Raw genomic sequence first — 26,278 nt, forward strand, 5'->3', positions numbered from 1 at the left:
GTCTTTGTACTTTGGTAATCATTGTTGGCACAACCACGTCATGGTCCCTGATACCAGTTTAGATCTTACACTGACACTTCTGGGTGTCCCTAAGCTATAGTTATCTGGATTTGATGGAGATTCATCTGATTAAAAAAAACTCTTGTGTGCACCCCATACACAATCTGAGTAGCCCTTTATTGTACACCTGACCTTTTAGGGGAACACTACAGTTCTCAATCCTAAGGCCCAATCCCAGGAAGTTGCAGCCTAACTTGTCACAGAAACTTCAAAGTCTCTGGTTCAATCATTCTACTCGGCTCAGAACCGAGAGGCCACGGTCAGTTCTGGAGACAATGCTGCAAATTTCGGGCTTCGTTGAACCTCCATTCACATGGCTGGTCTTCTCCACCTTCTCTGCCAGTCGCTGGAATTACCCAAGTACGATCTCAGACGATAGACATCGTTTGTTCCAACGTGCGCCACAATCTGCACTTGGTTGCACCCTGTTCCCTCAATGGCTGCTGGAATAAACTCTTGCTGAATAAGGCCCCCAGGCATCCACATTGAGTAGACGTGATGATCTATCCTGTCCCTTGCTGTCATTTCCTTAAAGGTTCCATCATTCGCCGTACGTTTGGACTGCCGACGATTAAGAGACCCTGTGCTTTTTCCTTTGCTTCCTCTTGACACCGAAAAAAACAGGTTTCCTCAAAACAGGTGAAGTGAATCCCACTGCCTCAGTTTCAGTATCAGTGAAAGCACCTCAGCTTATTGGTTAGGGGGATCTGTACAACACTTTGAGTCCACCCTGGCCCCCGCCCACCGTGTACAGGACGCCTATATCCACCACTGACACAACCACTCGCAGTCTAGTGGACTAGTAATGATACTTTTTGTACTTTCTGCAGAAGAGACAGGATACACAGGAGAGGATAGAACTTGAGGTACCTCTGGTACCGGTATCACAGATACACAACTGTCGGGAGCTCTTCCAACACATCGATTCGCAGCAGCTTCCAATCGTTTGAAAATAGGACGATTTCCAGCTGCTTACGAACGTTTAACAGCTCATCGTGTCTTCGAGAAAAGCATTCGCAGTGTGGCTGCATTTGGCTGATGCCGTGTTTTACACGACAGTGAGCAAATAACTTTAAATTAAACTCGCTGATTATCTTTTAATCTGCTGAGCTGAAAAGTTACTCCTTCTCTATAACAATTGAATAAAATACACCAAACGAGATTTCTATTAAGGTGGCACAAAAAACTGTGGTAAAAATTATTAGTTTCCTAGCAGCTACTGAGGTTAACTATAGCTGTAAGCAAACTCGAAAGCAGAGTTAATTAACGATAAATGTAGATAATATAAAGGGCTACTTCTCTTTAAGGGAAAAGTAGATGTAACACAATGTATTAGTTAGATTATCTGCTACAGTAATCAAACCACAAACGCCGATTTACTACAAATTACTCGTAGATTATGCAAATGTAGCTTCTGCTGATTTCCTACAAAATAAATGACGTGTCCAAAATGCTCGATCCGGTACCTTACGAATATATAGTTTCGTAAGCGTCCGAAAATTCTCCAAAATAATATATTTGTCAACTGATTATACAATGAAATTAGAGAACGATTGTTTTGAACAATGATAGACCTACTGGTCTTAAAATTTTTAAAAGAGCACAATTAAGTTTCAGCCTACAATCGACGATAACAGCAGGAGTTTATCGCGGCACTATCGAATGTTTCAAACTTCACAGTGTATCACCGTACAGTAAGTGAAAGACTATGCAGAAGCGACGCGAACAGTAAAATACGCGAATCTAAAAGTTCAGATGGGGATACGAATCTTCTATACGCGGTCTCAGACGAAGAAAATTTCGAAGTCGGATTTGGTATATAAATAAACGTGCGCATTGCACGGATTTTTCACTTAGCTGTTTCTGTACACACTTGTACACTACCGTGCTGAAGAAGGACACAGCAGCGTCATTTTATCTCGTTCAGAATCATTGTTCGTGTTAAGTATAATCTCAAAGAACGCCGAATGTAGGTAGCAACTTGAACTCGGATAAGTAAGATTATCAACTTTTCAGATGTGCAAAACAATGTGTATAAAATTCATAGTATAATTGTAGATCTGGAAATGATCTCAGTGTCATCTACGAAACACAACGAAATCTCAAAACAGACGAAAAAATGAAACGAAGCTCTGTGAGTGAAAGAACCTCGTATGTCAGGCGAGTAAGTAATATGCTCTTTAATTTTAATAAAATATACATTCTTCAGACCACAGATAATGTTATTATTCTACATCGGTACTGTTGAATTTTAGTAGCTGTAGAGTTGAGATATTGATTATTTAAACGCTCGAATACACAATATCATGTGCATTTCCGTCCATGAATTGTCTCTCGAGAGCCACAGAAATTAATACAATCCCTTGCCAGAAAACACACTGCAATTATTGACATAAATTATACAAATAGGGAAAACATGAAAATATTCCATCAGAGTTGATAAGAACAAAAAAATTTAAGAATTTTTTAAGTGTTAAGTCAAATTCCCTTAAGAAAACTGGAATTAAGTTATAGTCTGATTTTCTGTAAAATTTATAATCTCACACTATATTTTTTTGTAAATATTATGTAGTTATGTTGTGAGAAACAGTCACCTGAAATGAGCTTAATCGATTAACTTACCTTACGTCGGCGAATAAATTTCGAAAGAGGTGTTCTTTGCTGTTAAATGTAACAGAATTGTATCAAAAATTAATAAATAAAAGCATCTGGTATTAACAATAATGCAATAATCATTTTCATGTCGGTGACATCTCGAAATGTAGTATACCTCTGAGAAGTTCTGATTGCGTGTGAAGAAACCTTCTGCTTCCAGATCGTATCGTATGCGAAAAAGTAATTACTGACACTTGCGTGCTCACGCAACTGAACAAACGAGTAGTGAAATTACGAAACTTAGGTCACGTTAGTATCACGTTAGTACACTCTGAGCACGAATGAACTTGCACTCTTGCATTCAGTCTTCTAAATTTCAAGACCACGTAAGTAATGGGAAAGGCCGTATTCCTCACAATTATTTTGTCAAAGGGAAAATCATATAGTCTAATTTAGAGGTTCATTTCCAAGAACATTTTATTGATATCTCTGTCAATTATCGTTCATGGAAACTGCTTTCCAGGTACAGTATTATAGATATTGACAGAAATAACCTTAAAATGTGCCTTTCAGTATTTTCTGTATTTTCGCCATAGTCTTTCTCAAAGTAACACAATTTTTCTAAATATTACGATACCAGTGGTGCACATTCTACGTCGCTGGGAACTTTATTACAGAACACAGAAATTCGGATTAGCAGGTATAAATTTGTACTGAAGGTGGAGAATCACTTAATATAGTATCCTATAATGTTTGCTACTGTTTGTGACTTATGTAAGCGGTTTACTGAAATATACTGAAAAGTTTTTCAAAATCAACTCATTTAACTATTCTTGAAGATATGAACAAATTAAGCCCCGATAAGCCACATCAAGTAAACTGAAAAAAACATTTGAAGATAACACATCTGCTTTGTTCAGGGAACCAGCCTGATTAAATCTCTTACAAAAATTCTTACTTTGCATCTAGAACAAGCGAAATAGCAAGATCCTACAGATCCCAGTAACAGTTAACAGTAGTTGAACTTAAATGGAGCTTTTTATGAATAATTCTATGCGTAATAATTGATCACAAAGAGAAATGTCATGAAGAATTTATAAAATATTTCATTTCAGCTAGCTTAGCTCTTTGGAAGTGGCAAACTACATTGGTCGGTAGCATATACTGTAAACTCTCATTTCCTATTATCTTATGACGAAATGTTTTGACGTAGTATTGCAATATACGAGTATTATGCAAAATCAAACTCAAACTGCAATCAATTGTCCATATGAGAGGCATTTGTTGATTTAATAAACTAGTTTCCGGACGTGTAGTGGTACTCTGCTCTAATAATGTAAACGACTATACTTTGTCGGATCCTCAGCTATAATCCGTTTTAATACTGTTCGAAAAAAATACAGATAGTATGTTGAATTGCGCTACTCAAAACGAGCGTGAGAAGAGGACACAAAAAATGTTGGAAACTTGTTCGCTTTGAACATCGGACAGTTTTGTAAGGCGTGACGCAGTAACAGTAACGCACAGACCTCACTGTATCAGCTGCAACTTTTAAAATTTAAAATGCGTAAGACAAAGAAAGACGCACTCGAGTGTACAATAAAAATCAACTTCATCTGCCATGTAGGATTATATTTTCACCTCTTTCCAATTTCACGAGCCAACCCTTCCCTTGCTTATTCAGCTTGCATGTCTTTTGATTTGCTACCATCTGGCAGCCTTCATTCATCCACAGCTTGTACCATAGTGGTTAAAAGCATGTGTACGACCTGAATTGTGTCCCCACTGATGTGTGTGCAACCCACATAACATAACTATTTTGTAGGTCCCTTAACCTCTTTTCGGTACAATCATTAGACTACACAAAATGACTACACAAAATGATTACTACACAGACTACTGCAGAATACTGCTCTGCAGGGCTATCGGTCGCGATGCAAATTAATACCACGCTAATGTAAATAAATCGCGAAAGATCTGAAATATGGTTTCATTCATAAATAACAAAGTTGCGCATATTTATGCTTGAAATGAAATGTCGTAAATTTTTGTTTTTAGCGGCCGATTAGAACCATGCACATAACAGTCTTAAATAAACACAATCAAATTTTATATGTCGAATTTTTCCACCGTAGAGAGATAGAGACGAAAAAGTTTTCCCTTACCGGGATTTGGATGCGGCATCTATGGCCGTTGTTTTCTGGACACGAATAGACGTTAAATATCGGTTTATTCCACCAGCGCCGAGATGTGCGCAGGATTGAACTTGAAATGACATGATAAAGTTACACACTTACTGGGAGCCGAAACGCCACATATCATGGTTATTGTTTACGCACGAAAAGACTTTACCTGTAGAAATTTTTCTGTAGTAGCTAGGAGTGATAGTTTCACTCTGAAACGATGTGGTGAAATATTATGTGTCTGAGTGCAAAGATGTTGAGAAGAAGGAGTGAACAGTGGTAAAGGGTACAGTAATTACGAGTGTGTAGTGAAAAAGACATAACCACAAGGTTCAGATTGAGCCTAAGTGAGAAAGTGATTCAATATTTTACCTGCAGGTACACGTGAGAAGTGGTTTCGTGATTTTAGAAATCTAAGTAACAATGATCTTCAAAATTCTTATACATTTGGATGTGTGAATATAAATCCTGTCAAGCGGAGGTATACTGATGATCTAGGGAGGAATAAGCGGCAGATAGTCAACGTCTATAAGGTTACTGTAGATGAAATAGACTTTCAAATTTGTAAGAAAGCTTGTCTAGCAATCTTCAGTACAAGCATTGGACGCGTGTCCCATGTGATTCAGCAAATGAAAACATCCGAAGCTCCTGAAGTTAGTTTCTGTGTTTCAATAGGCAACAAAACGCTAGACGTGTATTCACAACGATAGATTTATGTGTATCATGACATTAAATGCTGATTTTTTTATCTGAGATGGATAAGCGGGGGAGGCGCAACAATCGCCCAAATAAACTCAGCGAGGAGGACCAGGAATTTGCATGGGCTAATGTACGAGTAGATAGTTCTGCTACGCAGTCAAGTCACTATTCTAGGAAAAAGAATCCCAACATAAGGTATCTGTGCGCAGATCGAAACATTAGCAAGTGTACAGTCTTTATTAAGATAAGTGCAAAGACAGGAACAAGGTACATCTCAGCGTTGGCACGTATTGTAAAAATACTTTATCAGTTTTCCAATATTGGCTTTGCAAAACCACGTAGTGGTAGCTGTCAAGTTCGTTATCACCGTAAGATGCAAATTTCATGTGAAAGAAACGGTCAGAGAAAGAAAGAACTAGAAGAAAAACTGAACTTCCATATTAAACAGGCTAGTACTGACTACTGAAATCTGAAAACGGACTCAGAATTGTCAAAATCTTATAATTCTGTTATGGTCATTGCTTTCATCAAGGGATGCCATTTTTGCGGCATCAGACTATGATAGTGGCCACTGGCTCGATCTACTTCAGCCATATGTGATGTTTTATCACCAGTTTTCCCTTTTACAGGACTTTTTACTACAGTTTTGTAGCTGTGGATGTTTGGTAACGTACAAAACAAATATTCACATATTATTGCTGTGCTTTATTAATAATAATTTTTAGTGTTACGTTCCAATATAGAGGATATGGCCAATCCGAAACAATAACTGGGTTTCCGTTAAAAAAGTAAGAATAAATTAATTTGATATATTATTCCATACTCATTTACACAAGCCCATTTTTGTCCATTTCTAAATACTGCGTGTTAGTCCACTTTTCCGTGCATGTCTTCAATTGGCTTTACCATAAATGGAGAGCGTCTATTCATGCTTGTTACAAACAGCTCCATGAAGTCTGAATCGAACCCAGACCACAGATTATGAAGCTTGAATCATTTCAACTCACCAAACTGTCTTTGACTCAAAGAGAGCACAGAACTTTTGTTCGCTATTTCCTGTTTAGATATGCGCCCATCTCGCTAATGATGAAATAAACCATACTTAAGGTCTACTCGTGTCTAGAAAACAATGGCGATAGGTGCCGCGTTCGAATCCCGACAAGGCAAATCTTTTTTCGTCTCGTCATTTAGTTTCAATCATACCGGCACTAGTAATATAAATCCGGTATCTAAAATTTGATTGTGCTTAGCTGACAATCAATCAAGTGCTTCGTTTTAATCCCTGCCCAACAGAATGCTATACACAATTTTAAACATGCGCACACTTTTTTATTTTTGAATGAAACCATACTTAAAATCTTTCGTGGTTAGCTAACACGGACAATAGATGCTCTATAGGAGTTCCAGTCCTTGTTGCCTAGAGGAATATTCGCTATGTAATTTCAAGTTGAAATCTGATTTTTGAAATATCATGTATTATAATAAATTTGAGTTTACAGGTGTTAAAGACTGTGTCATTTCTAATAAAATGTTTCCAAACATTTATATTATCGTGGTATTAATTTCCATCTGGATTAATAGCCATACAGAGCAGTGTTCTCTAGTGGTCTCTTCTCATAACCATTTTGTATAGTGAAACGACTGTACTGGAAAGAGAGCACAGAACCCACAAAAAAATTACGTTGTGCGGGTTGCATACAGATCAGACGGAAAGCTATTCAGCCCGGTCGAATGCTCTTTAGCAGATAGTGATTGTTCTATCTTTGTCTTTTTCGTATCTTTTATCACATCCAAACATTTGAAGTGCATTATAAATTCTCAAGCACATTATTATCACTGAGTGCATTTGTTTTCGTTGAATAGTAAATAGTGTTTTTTGTTGTTTTTCAGAAGCCATTTTGCCTACAAGTAGCATACCTCTTGTCCTTTTTTATGCACAGTTTCCGCTAGGATGCCTCCTGTTCCATGTAGGTTTACTCTTTCGTCGTTCAATACCAACATACCCCGTGAGCGCTGTTGAAAGTAACATGAAGGAGAATTATATAAGACTCAAATTCTCACCGAACAGATCGGAGAATTTTCTGTAGAATTAGCATAAAGAAACAAAAAGCTAAAATGATAATAATAGATCCGTTTACATAGTTTCCCTTTGTGACACGGAAAATATGAAGAAGCATATTTTCAAATTTCTACCGCTCATGGAACTACAGTACCTGATGTTTTGATAACAATATCCATATACCAAAGTAGTCCAATATTCAAACATTTAACAGGAGGCACAAGTTCAGACTTTCAGAATACACCCAGAAAAAAGGAAATCTTATCGTAGGTAAATTAAGTACACTTCGAGTTGCACTTGCTGAAAACCTGTCACTAAATACAAATGTCTAGAATCAGGTCGGACATAGCCTATATTATCTTAGGAAGATCTGTAAAAGACGCTTCTTGTTGGTCACATGGCTCACGGTCGGCTGTAAATCTTACGACATCATACGACTCGAGCAAACTGAGTGATTCTGTCTCCTCTTTCTTGTTCAAGCTCTGTAATGTTTGGTTTCCTGAGGTATACAGTCAGCTGACATTGAGGCATCACTGAAGGCGCTAACACGTTACTATCCAGCTAAACTCTTTGGTTGAATATCAGAACTTTGTGGTTTAAATAATATTGACGAAATGACGCTGTTGCTGCAAATGCAACTACTTACAAGGGCATTCATAAGCATGTGCCCTCGGTACTCGCTAGAAAGTTCAGTTAATGTAACCGATGGCTACGAACTTAAAGCTGCTCCTGCCACTTCTGACATAATGACAGCTCAGGTACGGCTGCCTGTTTGGACTAACATTTTTTCCAGTCGAACGATACGGCCTCCACAAAGTATATGATATTGTTAAAGGGTTCGCAGAAGAGCTTTCGTAACATCTGGATGGTGGGAGACGAGGCACTGGTGGAAGTAAAACTGTGGGGAAGTGTCTTGAGTCATGCTTGGGTAGCTCAGATGGTACGACACTTGTCCGGGAAAGGCAATGGTCACGAGTTCGAGTCTCGGTCCGGCACACAGTTTTAATCTGCCAGGAAGTTTCATATCATTGCATGCTCCGCTGCAGAGTGAGAATTCAATCACGTATAATGCTGTTTGAAATAAGCATAAAGAAAGATTAAAGAGTGAGACTGTACACTGAGACCTATGTCAATTACACAGAACATCAATATAAAACTACAATATAACAGGGCAACAAGTGCATAACTTAATCTGTACATCATATAATTTAAAATGTATCACTAAATTCTTATTTCATTACTTTGGCAACAGGAAACATCTTACGTCTGGCAGTGCAAGGCTTTTTTTTTGTTTTTTGAAAAAGTTTGATAAGCTTATGCTGGATGGTATGTCAACTATCCTTCCACAGCTGCCGTAAAGTCTTCATTGTACTAAAAAGCGTTTTCCAGTATACATTTCCATTAAATGCGAGCTTAAGTCCTACTTCAAATCCTTCAGTTTTGTTACCAAAGCATCGGTGTAGGCAGGTGCACTGTTCTAAGGAAAGACGACTTCCTCTGTTCTTTTTCTTTTATAGTTAATCGTATTCCCACTATCTTTCATATAGTTGCTTCATAATGTTTACTCTGCATTCGACACTGTTTAACCCTCTGCTAAACGACGAAAAAGTAGGATGACTTTTACGTAGGGCCTAACGGAAAACACTCATTATTATCTTTCAAACATGTGAAATAAACACCACCTTCCATGGTAAATGTTAACGAATTTCCATCAACCGCTTAGCCTGCTTTTTTTTTTTTTTTTTTTTTTTCAAAGTAGCAATCCAATGTTTCATTTTTGAGAAAAAATCCTTACGTAAAGTCAGTTGCATACTTCTCAAAACTGAGCAAATACTGATGAGAAGTTCCTTTTTGCATTTACATTTTAGCATTATTCAAGAAATGCCTAACCTTTCTTGCATAAAGTTTCTCAACATTAGTTCAATATCTAAAGCAAAACATACTCTTTAGTTTATTCTGATACCCCTTTGCTACAATTATTTCAGACACTTTTAATCGTCAATTATCCAATACCATCTTTCTTGATGTTATCATAAGAAGTTTCAATTTGTGGCGTTTTTCTTATAAATAATTTTCAGGATAAGTACGGGGGCATTTGAAATTAGCCACAAATTTTTTATCTATTCAAAAAGATTCCTTAAATTCCTTCTCTAAATCTCTATGAATTTCCGTTGCCGATAAAGCGGTCAGAACAAAGAATTTTATAACGACGTAGTAATTCAATTTATCACTTTGCGCGAAACACACACACACACACACACACACACACACACACATACACACAGAGGTTTTCCGTGATTTCCTCATAAGACGAATGCCTGGATAGTTCTTTATAAAGAGCACGGCATGATTTCTTCTGTCAATACGAGCATTTGGTTCATCACTAACGACCTATTTGATGACGCGACAGTAATACTATCTTCCTGTTCCGTATATCATATTGAGGTTTGAGTTGTCTTGTTGCGCAGTAGAAAGTGGGGGTTGGGGTGTGAGGGGACTAAATTTCATCGATATCATCGCCATATCTGTTACATGCCGTGAATTTACCCTCTTTCGTGTGGTGTATGTTTTATCTTTAGCAGATTGGTGAACAAATTTCCATCATAAACATCTATTTAAGAAGCTGGGCTGAGATTATTGCGACATCCACCCAATGAGAATGGACACTGACGGAAAATGAATGAAGTGAGTGACGGAACGCTACTGAAATACGTTGAGATCTTGTACTGAGGAATTTTCACAAACGAATCTATTGAAACCGACTTTCCTTTGCACTTTCCTCTGTACTTTTCTTCTGCACCACGTGTATAGCAGCAAACATTACCGTCGCCGTCAATGTAAAGTCTGTAAGGCGTGAAGTCAACAGTGACGTTAATCTGGTACGCTCAGATACATGGGATTTGTATGGTCTTCCTCTCACTCGATGAAGAGATGCTAGAAACTAATTATGTGACTGGATTAGCTTCCACTCTAAGACGGCTGCTGTGCAATATTGTAAAGATGAACTTTTTTTGGCTAGGGAATAAAAGTCGGAAAACGTACAGTAGCATCGGCAGCTGCAAATAAAGAATGATCCACTGCAGAAATCTCTAGTTCTGCTGTAACTCGTTGTCATTTATGCTATTGAAGATACACAACGTTTATCCTGATCGGGCGCGCATTTGCAACTATCTTTAATATTCCATTTGACTTTAAGAATCCTAAGTAAATTTATAAAAATACACATACATGCCACTGTTACAAACAGTTACCATGTGTTTATAACAATACTTGAATAACATTTCATAAAGTCGTCGGAGAGTCCACACGAACTTTCCAACAGACACCTCGTTTAGTAGTGCTATTTCGAACAGATCAGTAAGACGGTAAGATTGCTGCCTAACATTCATGGTCAGCGCGATGTATAAACGTAGACTAATTTCAAAAACTCACTAATTTTGTCTAGACTTTTTACCCTGGTACATTTGGAAACTGGCTGCAGTGGACGAGATGTAATGTAATTATTGAAATTTTCAAGAAAAGTTTCAAGGAACACTTTGTCGATAATGGGAACAGAACTGTCACAGAACCTGAAATTTATATCACAAAAACTTCACTGAAATTACGAATTTGCGCTAATAAGCGACGTAGCGAGTCATTCATGGATTTTTATCATTTATTGAGATTCTCATTATTTATATTTCTAAAGTTCGTAGAGTTGATTCGGCTCAACGAGAAACATTACGCAGCGACCGAAGCAGTTTTTGCATCATTGCCTGTTCATTATGAACGTACCGTTGACGCGTGTGGACATTATTGAGTGAGACCTCCATTTGCTCTTTTGTACGATACCTCAGCGTGCTGGACCATCTGAGGCTAATTACTATTTGCCGTGGCGTTTTACACCTTCTAAGATTATTATTATCATCTATCTCCGAACTGTATACTGAGGAGGCGTGTGCAAGCTCAAAAAATGGAGGACGATGAGTGTTCAATGTCCTGTCGATAATGAGGCTGGTATATACGGAGTAATCATTGGATAATATCGCATTCCTCTCAAGTACCACAAAATTAAGGAAACAGCTGAACACAGCTCTTCCGAGATACGAGTCCTGCATTACGCTTAGTCTGTAAAACTGCTTGATAATGAAAGTGACTGAGGACTGAGAAACGGTTGTAATATTTATCACAGAAACACTCAGAATTATCTGTAATAGTTCGAGAACATCGTCGGAGACTATATTTAGGGTGACAGGCCTAGTGTTTTAGCTGGAGTTTTACTACTGCGTACTTGGACGGGTGATGAAATCAAAAGGTGGTGTGTGGACAGGCATTATGAGGTCGTTGGTGTTATCTGTGTACCCAGAGCTCAGCAATCTCCCACGTGTCTGTCGGATGATGACACGTACACGTCCATATGGTCACTAGCAGTTAATCACTCATTGATTAAGCTCTGTTGGAAGAGCATTACACGCAGTCCGTGCAAATCTAGATATAGCCGCCTTTTTCGGCAATGTTTGACTCAATAATAGCAGATTACACTACGAGATTTTGTTGTATCATTTCAAAAATATTATGTCTCCAGGCCAAGTAACCATAGTATTTGTACTTAAAGACATATTTATTTCTATGATAATACTAAATTGACCTTTTCTTTAATATGTTAGTATTATTAAAGATGGTTACGGAAATTAAAAGACGAGAAAGAGGGAGAGAGGGTGGTGGAGTGGGGGAGGGGGGGGGAGAGGGTGTAACTATGTGCCAGTAGCTAACATATTACGAATATTCTCAACCGGGCCTCCAAGCATAGCGTTCCCGCCTATCAACAGCGCTACATTTCCACACTGCGTGATATACAACAAATGTAGATACTTTGCAAAAAGCAGGCATAATGTCTGATGGGATAGCAGCAATCAGTGATTGTATAATGTTATTTATAATCCGTCTTGATTGCAAAAAAGATGTGACGCAGCATGTGAAAGTTGCTGGATTTGGACGGGTTACTCCTGTAACTGAAATATCAGATCTGAAGATGGTTCTGGATGAACCGAAACAGGTCATATGAATAAAAAAAATTTGCAATCAAGACGAATTATAAGTAACAAAATGTAGATACAATTAAGACAGGGCAGTGGAAACATGTTACTCATTATAATTTATTCATTTGCACACGTAAAATTTGAGTAAGTAGTAGAAACATTATTACTTATAGTAGGTCAAATACATAACAGAAGAGAAGCATTTGTGTAGTAGTCTGACATAATTGTTTTTTTTTTGTCGTTATTTGCCACAGTCATCGTCGTATTTTAGTATTTGTTGATGTACTAGTTTTTAATATTTTTCTTATTTATTATTAAAGTATTTCATACAATTTCTCGTTTTTGAATGTAATGAACAAATAAAAACTATAGTACGAGGTGATGGTGGCAGTAGCGAGTGTGCTGGCGATAGTGATCTTATGATGAAAACTGGAAATAAATGTTCGTGGTTGACAGCAGGAAAATTATTAATGTTAGCAAATTTTGTTCTTGTGTTGTTTTGTTTTTATTTTCCATTTTGGGAATGATTGACAATCACAATATCGTTTGTATATTTTTATAGTTTATGAATATAAATGCAAACAGAGAAGCCCATTCTGTAACTGCCTTTCTGTAACTACCTTTAAGAAAAAAAATTAATAAGAAACAAGTAAACTGGGCAGATAAGGCTGCGATAAATTCCGTGTATATAAGTTCTGCAATGAACAGAAATCAAAAAAGCTACCACTCGGTCTAGTCGTGTCTCAAAAACTTGTGTGTGGCCTCAGCTTCAGAGCCTGATATTTACAGCTCTGTATAACAGATTTTTAAAAAATAAATCAACTTACTAACATCTTTATTCTTTCATGAAACGTATGACATCATGTAACAGAGTAATAGCTGAGACGGAGAGCTAGTTAGTTATTTTAGCGTATCTTGGAATTTGGTGTCGATATTTCTGTCTGAAGTGGAACGTGTGAACTACAAAAATAATATACACTGAAATTAAGTCTCAAAGTGTGCAGGACGACCACAAGAAAAAGGTAGACATAGCAATAATCAGTATTGTAAATTGTCGTAGTTGCGTTGAGAGAGTACCAGAGCTTCAAGCAGTAACAGAAAGCACTAGGACTCAAATCGAAATAGATATCGAAAGATGCCTCCGGTGATACAGGACGAGGTCCGTCTAGCATGAACCACATTTTGTCGAAATCAGGGTCACATTGGAAAACGGGGATGAAAAATAAAGTTCAAATTTGTTTGAAATCTTATGGGACTTAACTACTAAGGTCATCAGTCCCTAAGCTTACACACTACATAACCTAAATTATCCCATGGACAAACACGCACACCCATGCGCGAGGGAGGACTCGAACCTCCGCCGGGATCAGCTGCACAGTCCATGACTGCAGCGATAACGGGGATGAAATCATCTTCCAAAATCTTCACGTACCGTTCGATTCACCATGCCATCAAGGAACGTCGCACAGATTATTCCGTGACTGGACACTGCACACCACACAATCACCCTTTGAGGGTGAAGAGAATTGTCGACCGTGAAATGCGGATTCTCTCAGTACCCCAAATGCGCCATTTTTTCTTACCCATCCAAATGAAAGTGGGCTTCGTCGCTAAACCAAACTGTACTACTTCCCATCATGCCCCGCGGCCAACCGCGCAGTTTGAACGGCCTAACGCAAGCCGTTCAGAAGTTATGATGATTCTACTTCATAGAGTTCAATAATTGTCACCCTGTACGTTCAGCCTAAATTTTTACCTAGGATCCAATGGTGTTCAGAAAGTATAGATTAGATACAACTGGTGGCGGCGTATTGATTGCTATTAGAAGTAATTTATCTCGTAACGAAACTGACGTAGATACTTCTTGTGAGTTAGCAGAGCCAGAGCTTATACTTGACAATTGGAATAAATTAATAACTGGTTGCCTCTACCCAGTGCCCCCCCCCCCCCCCCCGCCTCAGATGATACAGTTGTAGAACAGTTCATAAAAACTTTGACCGACTCATACAGTTATAATTGGTGGTAACTTCAATCTACCCTCGAAATGTTGGCGAAAATACATGTCCAAAGCCGGTGGTAGGTACAAAACATCATCAGAAATTGTACTAAATGCTTTCTCCTAAAATTATTTTGAGCAATTAGTTCAGAAACCCAATCAAAGTGCAAATGGTCTCAAAAGCGTACTTGACCTCTTCACAAGAAATACTCCTGATCAAATAGCATCTTGATGGATACAGAGATTAGTGAGCATAAGGTCGTTGTTGCGAGACTGACCATCACAACATCCAAGTCCACCAAAAGTAAATGCAAGATGTATCTATTTATAAAAAGCGGATAAAAATTCACGTAACTTTCCGAAGAGCTAGTATCCGCTCCTTCCCAACTAACTATACGTGAAAACCAGAAGTGGTTTGAATTAAAAAAACTAATCTCTGGGGAAATTGAGACATTTATACCGAATAAATTAATAATAGATGGTATTGATGCTCCATGGTACATTCAACAAGACAGATCACTGTTACAAAAGCGATGAAAAAGCATTGCCAAAATTATAAACAACGCAAAATCTCCAAGACTGGCAATGCTTTGCTGAAGCTCGAAACTTAGCACAGACTTCAATGTCAGATGCTTTTAATAGTTTCCACAACGATACTCTGTCACAAAATCTGACAGGAAATCTAAATGGATCCTATTCGTAAAAGTACATCAGCAGCGAGACACAATCAATATCTTCATTGCGTGATAACAATGGTAATATTACTTATGGCAGCGCCACTAAAGTGGAGCTATCTAACACAGTTTGCCGAATTTCTTTCAAAAGAAGACGAAGCAAGTATTCCAGAATTATCGAGAACATCTGCCAATATGAGTAACTGAGAAGTAGAAATCTTCTTTGTAGCAAAGTAGCTTAAAGCACCTAATAAAAACAAGTCTTCCGGGGCAGATGGCATACGTATTAGGTTCCTTCGCAAGGATACAATAGTCCTATATTTAGTAATCATATACAACCGCTCACTCGACGAATGATCCGCACAGGTCACACAAATACTCAAACAATAATTAGGAGTAATCAGCTGATTGCAGATCAACATGACCGACATCCAGAATGAGATTTTCACTATGCAGCGGAGCGTGCGCTGATATGAAACTTCCTTGCAGATTAAAACTGTGTGCCGGACCGAGACTCGAACTCGGGACCTTTGCCTTCGCGGGCAAGTGCTCTACCAACTGAGCTACCCAACCCCGACTCACGCCCCCTCCTCACAGCTGTACTTCTGCCAGTACCTCGTCTCCTACCTTCCAAACTAGAGCACTTGCCCGCGAGAGGCAAAGGTCCTGAGTTTGAGTCTCGGTCCGGCACACAGTTTTAATCTTCCAGGAAGTTTCATGACCGACATTGATTTGCTGTAGCATTATGGAAGATGTACTGTGTTCGAACATTATGAATTGTCTTGAAGACGTAGGTCTCTTGACACTTAACAAGGAGTCAGAAAATGTATTAGCTGTTTACTCGCGCGAAGTATCGCTTCCGTTGCGCGACTGGATTCATAATGTCACGTCAGAAAGGTTACAGAACGTAGTAATCGACGGGCAATAATCGCGTAAAGCAGAAGTGAAACCCGGCGTTGTTATAGGCTCTCCGCTGTTACTTATTTATATAAACGATTTAGGAGATAGTCTGAGCATCTCTCTTAGATTTTGCAGATGATGCTGTCATTTACCGTCTAGTAAAGTCATCAGAAGATCGAAACCAATTGCAGAATGACTTAGACACGATGTCTGTATGGTCCGAGAGGTATAAGTTGTCTCTGAATAAGGAAAAGTGTGGTTGTCATCTACATGAGTGCGAAAAGAAATCCGTTATTTTCCGGTTACACGATAAATCACACAAATTTAAAGACTGTCAGTTCAACTAAATACCTAGAAATTACAATTACGACCAACTTAAATTGGAACCATCACATAGATGGCGGTGTGGGGAAGACAAACCAAAGATTGCGTTTTATTGGCAAAACAGAAGACACAACAGGTCTACTAAAGAGACTGTGTACAGTACGCTTGTTCGCTTTGTGCTAGAGTACTGCTGTGCGGTGTGGGATCCGCATCAAATAGGATCGACGAAGGATATCGAAAAAGTCCAGAAAAGGACAGCTCGGTTTGTATTACCGCAAAATATATGTGAAAGTTGGAGGGATATGATGAGCGAGTTGGGATGGCAGTCGTTAAAAGAAAGGCGTTTTGCGTTGCGGCGACGTCTTTACACGAAATCTCGATCGCCAACTTTCCTCTCTGAATGTAAATATAGTTTTTTGTCACCATCCTACATAGGCAGAAATTATCATTGTGATAAAATAAGAGGAATCAGAGATCCTACGGAAATACTAAAATGCTCGTTTTCCCAAGCGCTGTTAGGGACCGGACCGGTAGAGAAATAGTCTGAAGGTGATTCGAAGAACCCTCTGCCAGTCACTTAAGTGCTCCAGTGTTATGCGCATTATGGAACCCCTTAGGCAGTTTACGTTCAGGGCTATAAACAAAGCTGATGTGCACTCTGCCGACGACCCTCGTCCGAGATGTGGCGGCTATCGAGCGTGCAGCGTGCAGTCGTCCGCAAGTTATGGCTCACGTCGGCACCAACGACGCCTGTCTCAATGGTACTGAGGCGATCCAGTTCATTCACACGGCTGGGGGAGGTGGTGAAGACAGATTAGAGGCCATTGGAGGGGGCGTGTTAATTGCTATTGACAAAAATATTGTCTCCATTGACGTCAAAGTTGAATATGACAGTGAAGTCATGTGGTCAAGTGTAACAGGTGTAGGTGAAATCAAGTTAATTGCTAGATGTTTATACCGGCCACCCGATTCTGCTGTGGCAGTTCTAGATACATTGAAAGAAAGTCTACGGTCAATAGCGCGTAAATACCCGAATCATGCAATACTAATTGGAGACTACTTCAACTTGCCGAGTATAGACTGAGATGTCTGTGGATTCATTGCGGGGGGGGGGGGGGGGGGGGGGTACAGACAGCCAGCCATGGAAAATACTTTCGAACACGTTTTCTGAAAATTGTTTTGAGCAACTAGCTCGGCAACCCACAAGCAATGAAAATATCTTAGACCTTGTAGCTACAAATAGGCCGAATCTTATCGACAATGTCAGTACAGAAATGGAGATAAGCGATCATGATGTCACTATAGTAACTCATCATCATCATTTAAGACTGATTATGCCTTTCAGCGTTCAGTGTGGAGCATAGCCCCCCTTATAAAATTCCTCCATGATCCCCTATTCAGTGCTAACATTGGTGCCTCTTCTGATGTTAAACCTAGTACTTCAAAAACTATAGTAACTATGATTACAAAAGTTAATAAATCATTCAAGAAGGCAGGGAGAATGTTTCTGCCAGATAGACCAGATTAGCAGTTATTAACATCTCACTTAGACAGTGGATTGACATCACTTTGTTCCAGAAAGATGGATGCGGAAAGAATTAGGGGCAAAGTTTATGCAGATTAAAATCGTGATCTCGAGACTTACACGGCTAATAAGTGGATAAAGGATGGAAAAGACCCACTATGGTTCCATAACGTAATTGGAAAGATGCTGGGAATGCCGAGGCTGTTGCACTCTCTGATCAGTAGGGACGCACAAATGACGCAAGCGAGGGTTAGTAGAGATTCGTGCGTCCGCGAAAAGATCTATGCGCGAAGCATATTACAACTGCAACCGTACACCATTGCAGAAGATTTGGCAAAGATCCCGAGAAAATTCTGGTCGTATGTAAAATCGCTAAGCGGGTCTAAAGCTTCCATTCGGTACCCTGTTGACCAGTCTGTTGTGGCAGCTGAAGTTAGCAAACTGAAAGCCGAAGTTTTAAATTCCACGTTTAAGAAATCATTCTCACAGGACAACCGTACAAACATACCGTCATATGATCGTCAGGTAGATTCCCGTATGGACAGCATAGAAATAAACACACTTGGCGTAGAGAAACGACTAAGACATTTGAAAACAAGTAAATCACCAGGTCCGGATGGAATCCCAGTTCGATTTTACAAAGAGTGCTCTACGGCATTTGCCCCTTACCTGGCTTGCATTTATCGTGAGTTTTTCGCCCAGCACAAAGTGCCAAGCTACTGAAAAAAAGTGCAGGTGACTCCTATACATAAGTAAGGTAAAAGAACGGACCCGACAAAATTACATATAAATATCCCTAACTTCTGCTTGCTGCAGAATCATTGAAGACATTCTATTTTCGAATTTAACAAACCTTCTTGACACTGAGAAGCATATGTGCAAGAATAAATGGCTTTATAAAACATCGCTGCAGCGGAACTTAGCTTGCTCTTTTCTCACATGATACTGAGAACTATGGAAGAAGGGCAATGGGCAGATTCCATATTTCCAGATTTCAGGAATGTATTCGACACGGTGTCCCATTGCAGGCTGTTAACGAAAATACGAGCTTACGGAGTAAGTTCACAGATATGTGAGTGACTCGAAGACTTCTTAAGTAATATAACCCAGTAAATTTTCCTCGATGGCGAGAGTTCATCAGGGATAAGGGTTTCGTCAGGAGTGCCCTAGGTAAGTGTGATAGGACTATCCTTATCCTTTGTATACTTAAAGGATTTGGCGGACAGGGTGGGCAGCAATCTGTAGTCGTTTGCTGATGATACCGTGTAGGGCAAGTTGAGTGACTGTGGGACGATACGACTTAGACAAAATTTCCAGTTGGGGTGATGGATGACAGTTAGCCCTAAATGTCGAAAAATGTTAAGTTAATGCGGACAAGTGGGAAAAACAAACCTGTAATGTTCGGATACAATATTAATAGTGTCCAGCTTGGCACAAAAAATGGCTCTCAGCACTACGGGACTTAACTTCTAAGGTCATCAGACCCCTAGAACTTAGAACTACTTAAACCTAACTAACCTAAGGACATCACACACATCCATGCCCGAGGCAGGATTCGAACCTGCGACCGTAGCGGTCGCGCGGTCCAGACTGTAGCGCCTAGAACCTCTGGGCCACCCTGGCCGGCCAGCTTGACACAGTCAGCTCGTTTAAATATCTGGGCGTAACGTTGCACAGCGATATGAGGTGGAACGAGCATGCGAAAAGTGTGGAAGGAAAGGTAAATGGCCGACTTTGGTTTACAGGAGAATTTTAGGAGAGAGTGGTTCACCTGTAAAGGAGACCGTATATAGGATACTGGTGCGACTTATTCTTGAGTTCTGCTCGAGTGTTTGGGACTCGTACAGGCCGGATTGAAGGAAGACATCGAAGCAATTCAGAGGCGGGCTGCTAGATTTGTTACTAGCAGGTTCGAACAATACGTAAATGTTACGGAGAATCTTCGGAAACTGAAATGGGAATCCCTGGAGGGAAGGCGGCGTTGTTTTCGAGAAACACTATTAAGAAGGTTTAGAGAACCGATATTTGAAGCTGACAGCCGACCGTTTCTACTGCCGCCAACATACGTTGCGCGTAAGGACTACGAAGGTATGATACGAGAAATTAGGCCACGGAGGCGTACAGAGGGTCGATTTCCCTCGTTCTACGAGGTGCATTCAAGTTCTAAGGCCTCCGATTTTTTTTCTAATTAACTACTCACCCGAAATCGGTGAAACTGGCGTTACTTCTCGACGTAATCGCCCTGCAGACGTACACATTTTTCACAACGCTGACGCCATGATTCCATGGCTGCGGCGAAGGCTTCTTTAGGAGACTGTTTTGACCACTGGAAAATCGCTGAGGCAAAAGCAGCACGGCTGGTGAATGTGCGGCCACGGAGAGTGTCTTTCATTGTTGGTTCAAATGGTTCAAATGGCTCTGAGCACTATGCGACTTAACTTCTGAGGTCATCAGTCGCCTAGAACTTAGAACTAATTAAGCCTAATTAACCTAAGGACATCACACACATCCATGCCCGAGGCAGGATTCGAACCTGTGACCGTAGCGGTCGCTCGGCTCCAGACTGTAGCGCCTAGAACCGCTCGGCCACTCCGGCCGGCCTTTCATTGTTGGAAAAAGCCAAAAGTCACTAGGAGCCAGGTCAGGTGAGTAGCATGAGGAATCACTTCAAAGTTGTTATCACGAAGAAACTGCTGCGTAACGTTAGCTCGATGTGCGGGTGCGTTGTCTTGGTGAAACAGCACATGCGCAGCCCTTCCCGGACGTTGTTGTTGCAGTGCAGGAAGGAATTTGTTCTTAAAAACATTTTCGTAGGATGCACCTGTTACCGTAGTGCCCTTTGGAACACAATGGGTAAGGATTACGCCCTCGCTGTCCCAGAACATTGACACCATCATTTTTTCATCACTGGCGGTTACCCGAAATTTTTTTGGTGGCGGTGAATCTGTGTGCTTCCATTGAGCTGACTGGCGCTTTGTTTCTGGATTGAAAAATGGCATCCACGTCTCATCCATTGTCACAACCGACGAAAAGAATGTCCCATTCATGCTGTCGTTGCGCGTCAACATTGCTTGGCAACATGCCACACTGGCAGCCATGTGGTCGTCTGTCAGCATTCGTGGCACCCAGCTGGATGACACTTTTCGCATTTTCAGGTCGTCATGCAGGATTGTGTGCATAGAACCCACAGAAATGCCAACTCTGGAGGTGATCTGTTCAACAGTCATGCGGCGATCCCCCAAAACAATTCTCTCCACTTTCTCGATCATGTCGTGAGACCGGCTTGTGTGAGCCCGAGGTTGTTTCGGTTTGTTGTCACACGATGTTCGGCCTTTATTAAACTGTCACACCCACGAACGCACTTTCGACACATCCATAACTCCATCACCACATGTCTCCTTCAACTGTCGATGAATTTCAATTGGTTTCACACCACACAAATTCAGAAAACGAATGATTGCACGCTGTTCAAGTAAGGAAAACGTTGCCATTTTAAGTATTTAAAACAGTTCTCATTCTCGTCGCTGGCGGTAAAATTCGATCTGCCGTACGGTGCTGCCATCTCTGGGACGTATTGACAATGAATGCGACCTCATTTTAAAACAATGCGCATGTTTCTATCTCTTTCCAGTCCGGAGAAAAAAAATCGGAGGCCTTAGAACTTGAATGCACCTCGTATTTGCGAGTGGAACGGGCGGGGGTAATGACAAGTAGTGGTAGAGGATAGCGTCTGCCACGCACCATACAGTGGTTTGCGGTGTATCTATGTAGATGTAAATGTGAATTGCGGAGTAGTGATGTACGAGGGTTGCCTCTAAAGTAATTCAATGCTTTTTTTTCTCACCCGAAAACAGTGCTACGAATGCTAAAGGTTACGTATGATTATTTGAAGTCTCCTTAGAGAGCTCGCCAAGTTTCCGTCAAATTAGAAGGAAGTTCAGCATTGGCCATTATTTTGATTGTTTATTGACAGCTGAATCGATTTTCAATCACATAATGATCACCTTCAGTGCTGTAGTGGACAAATTAAAACTCATAGGCACTGGTGTCACATTATCATCAGTAACGAAAGCTATGACCACAGTTATTGTGATCGTTTCATAGCTTTAGTTGCTGATGATAATGTGACACCAGTGCCTATGAGTTTTAATTTGTCCACTACAGCACTGAAGATGATCATTTTGTGATTGAAAATCGATTCAGCTGTCAATAAACAATCAAAATTACTTCCAATGCTGACCTTCCTTCTAATTTCACGTATATGGTCGTTTTGCACACAGCACTCTATGGAGTCGCCAATCAATAGGTTTCTGTCACTTCTGACAGATAGCGTAGTTCCAAGACATTTTCAAAATGGCGTCTGCAGATGATGCACATTACAAACAACATGCTGTCATTGAATTTCTCACTGCAGAGACAAAAAAACTGTGAGGAACATTCACAAATGCTTGTGCAAACTCTATGGAGCATCTGCTGTCGACAGAAGTACAGTTAGTCGCTGGGCACGGAAGTTGAGGTCATAAGAAGGCGGTTCGGCGGAGATGCACGATTTGCAGTGGTCGGAGAGACCATACACACCCGCCAGGGTAGCCGAGAGCGCTAACGCTTCCTGGACTCGGGTAGGCGCGCCGGCCCCGGATCGAATTCGCCCGGCGGATTAACGACGAGGGCCGGTGTGCCGGCCAGCCTGGATGTGGTTTTTAGGCGGTTTTCCACATCCCACTAGGTGAATACCGGGCTGGTCCCCACGTTCCGCCTCAGTTACACGATTCGCAGACATCTGAATACGCTCGCAGCATTCCATTAATTACACTCGACGCAGACAGTAGGGATACACAATTCCGTCCCGGGGAGAGGGGGGGGGGTTACGGGGTGACGGCAGAAAGGGCATCGGGCCACCCCTTTCCACTAACATTGCCAAATCCGTTCCTAACAATGCTGACCCTGCGTCAGCGCGGAACATGGCACCAGTGAAAGAAGAAGTGAAAGAAAGGAGAGACCATATATGGCTGTCACACCTGACATGTTGCAGCGAGCTTACACTTGTTTGAGCCATTAAAGGATGCCACTCGTAGAAGACAATTTGAGGTGATTCACACAGTGAAGGATTGGTACCGACAGGGCATACTCGCCCTTGTTTCACGCTGGAGGAAGGTCGTAGAATGGGGTGGACATTACATTGAAAAATAGGATGTGTAGGTAAAACACCGTTCTCTCGTGTGTGCAATTCTCATTATGTTCAAAAAAGAATTGAGGGCAACCCTCGTAGATGTAGATGAAAGCGAGGTGCAATATCGCGGAACGATAAGCAGTATCTCGATAGGCCACAGTCATGGCGCCTCCCTGCTCGTGCTCGTGGACGTTTCTCGTTCTTACAAGAGACGTAACACAACTTGTCGATAACAACCGATATTTGGTTGCGCTCTCTGACCGAGCGGCCCGGCGCGTGCTGCAGGGCCGGCTGCTGGAGCTGCTGTGGTGGCGGCGGCCGCGCTCTGCGCCGGTGCTGAAGGCTCGCGCCGCCGACGCGTCGCCCCTGGACTCCGAGCTGCAGACGATGCTGCCGCCGCAGCTGCCGGAGGCGCTGCCCGTGGCGCCCAGCGCCGAGGCGCTCTCCAAGCGGCGCTTCAGCATCGCGCCCGTCTCCGCGCTCGCCATGACCCCCGACGACATCAGCAAGATCAAGGGCGCCGTCTGCCTCCTCACCGACAGCCCCTTCCGCATCCTCAGGGTGAGTACCCGACACGCCACCTCTTTCGCTGTGAGCGCTCCTCGCCTCCGCAGTTGTCGAGCCTCCACATTAAAGGTGGGATTGCTATGCAGCGTCTGACGCATGCGGCCGCCGTTGTGCGTCAGCCGCACTGTACTGCTACAGATGGTGTTAAACGGTACTGTGTCCCATGTTGCGTCAGCTGTATGCAGCTGACGCTGCGGCCGCGTGCGGCTGCGGCCCAGCCGGTCTGAGAGCAGTATAGACGCAGCCGCAAAGGAGAACACGACAGCATCTCCGAGGGAAAAGTACTGTTCACCGTGGTGGAAGATAAGAAACTGGTAGGAATGGTTTCTAATTTTTTTGTACCTACTATGTATCGTTACCAGTATACAAGTACCAAACTGTGAAGGATAATGCTTGGAGAGAGATAACGGAATACGTGAAAAGAACAAGTAAGAAAAGTACTATATACTGTTGTTGATAATTCTTCTGGGTTAAATGACCGTGGTCCATGGAATTCTTCTATTCCTGACGTTTCGTCCGACACTACGTTGGACATCCTCAGAGGTATGGCTGGTCCTGTTGAGTCGTCAGGACTCGGGCATGGACGTGTGTGATGTCCTTAGGTTAGTTAGGTTTAAGTAGTTCTACGTCTATGGGACTGATGACCTCCAATGTTAAGTCCCATAGTGTTTAGAGCCATTTGAACCATTTTTTGAGTAATACTAGCGGGCATTTGTTGCATATTAGCACATGCAACTAATTAGTCATGAGCGCAACTATGTAACTCATATCTCTGAGCTAACGTTACGTCAGTGTCAAAACTTATGGCACCTTCTCATGAATACGTAATTTGTATTATATACTTTGCGTATTACATACTTTGCTTATCAAGAGTTCTTATCACCGCGTCACTGAAGGAAGGTCGTGCTGGCCAAGGATGTGCTATATTCTCTCATGAATATCAGCACACTACCCATTCAAAATCTAATCGGTCCTAATTGATCATTTTACTTTGTCAGCCAAAAAAGTTTCGAAACTGGAGAGGTAAAAAATAGAAAAAAGTAAAGATGGTGCTTTCAAAGCTTCAGGCGTTCTGCAGTCTCTTCCTCCTTCCTCCCCCCCCCCCCCCCCCCTCACTTGAATTCAACTCACAGGACATATTGTTCAACCTGCGCGTCACATTAGCCCCTTCTTCATACTTAACGAACAATCAGAGACCAAGTTTCCACCTTTTTGTTTTGTGGTAGGTTCGTGCTGATAACACCAAGTCAGCTCATCCGTAATGTTTTTCTACAGAAAAGAACTGTTGCAATTTTTTACAATAAAGTCGTGGGAGGTGTCCACGCAGCGCTGCTTTTGTTCGGGTGTCATGGCGTGCGGGACAAATTTTGCACATGCTTTACTCTTCTTCGAAACATTTTGGAGGATGTCTTGAACGCTGAACCTTGCTTCAGTGTGGTTTGTAAAACTACAGAGCGGATGCAGTACGGCCGCACGTCCACAACTTAATACTGCCTGCTCACGACTAACTGGTCGAATGCACACGCGTTGTAAGGTTGTTAGTTCAAGCTACCACCATAGTTATTGTGATGACGTCGCTCATACGCCAGGAACGTAATGAACCTCGAAACTCTTTGGACGGACGATTAGCCCGAAATTTCAGAATTCCCTCCGGTTTTTGGTCTTGAATTAGACAAAACGTAATTTTTCTTCCTCTCAGGGAACTGTCTACTGGCAATATTGGAAAAAGCATAAACTAGGCTGACCACACAGCCACAACCTGCAAGAAAACATTAACATCACTTCAAACTTTACAAAGCACAAAATATTTTCCTATGTTTCTGAAACAGAAATTTTCACAAACATTTGCGTTCGCAGTTGTTCATCAAATCAGCTAACCCAGCAAGGACCTTCTTAGGAAAATCACGGCGCTTGGCGCTTGTGATAGACGCCTGGTACAATATGTGTTTGTTACGTTCCACATTTTGATAATATTTCACATTATTATGCGCGCTATAAGCACGCAGATTGCCCTACACCCTGTCTGCTATACCACCTCATCAACAGTGCCTCCTATCTAACCTCAACCTCGACACTCTTATCTCAACAGCACTGCATAAACACTCGTTGCTATCAGAGCAAAATCCATTCTGTCATACTTCGCCGTCAAACAACCGCCTTCTCTAAATGGTTTTCAGTAGAAGGAACCAGGATTAAGATAATTTTTTTCACAATATCATAGAAAAGCAACACTCTTCCCCCCTAAAAAAATAAAAAACTTTAATTCTAGTAAAACTAAGTACCCTTCTTTCCCATCCGTCTGTTTCCCTAAGTGCCATATTGGAGCAATATGCCTGAATTCCTCTCTTGGAACTCAGCATGTCCGGATATTACACTTGGTCATGATAATATTTGTATTTGCTACAATCACTAATATCCCGCCACTTCCAGAGATATAGAAACAGGCTCGGAGAGCAACGGCAATAGCATTTATGTGGAGACTGCTCCACTTTTGGCCGTCGGGACTCC

The sequence above is a fragment of the Schistocerca piceifrons genome, chromosome 1 (assembly GCF_021461385.2).
Source record: "Schistocerca piceifrons isolate TAMUIC-IGC-003096 chromosome 1, iqSchPice1.1, whole genome shotgun sequence".
In the NCBI taxonomy this organism is placed as follows: domain Eukaryota; kingdom Metazoa; phylum Arthropoda; class Insecta; order Orthoptera; family Acrididae; genus Schistocerca; species Schistocerca piceifrons.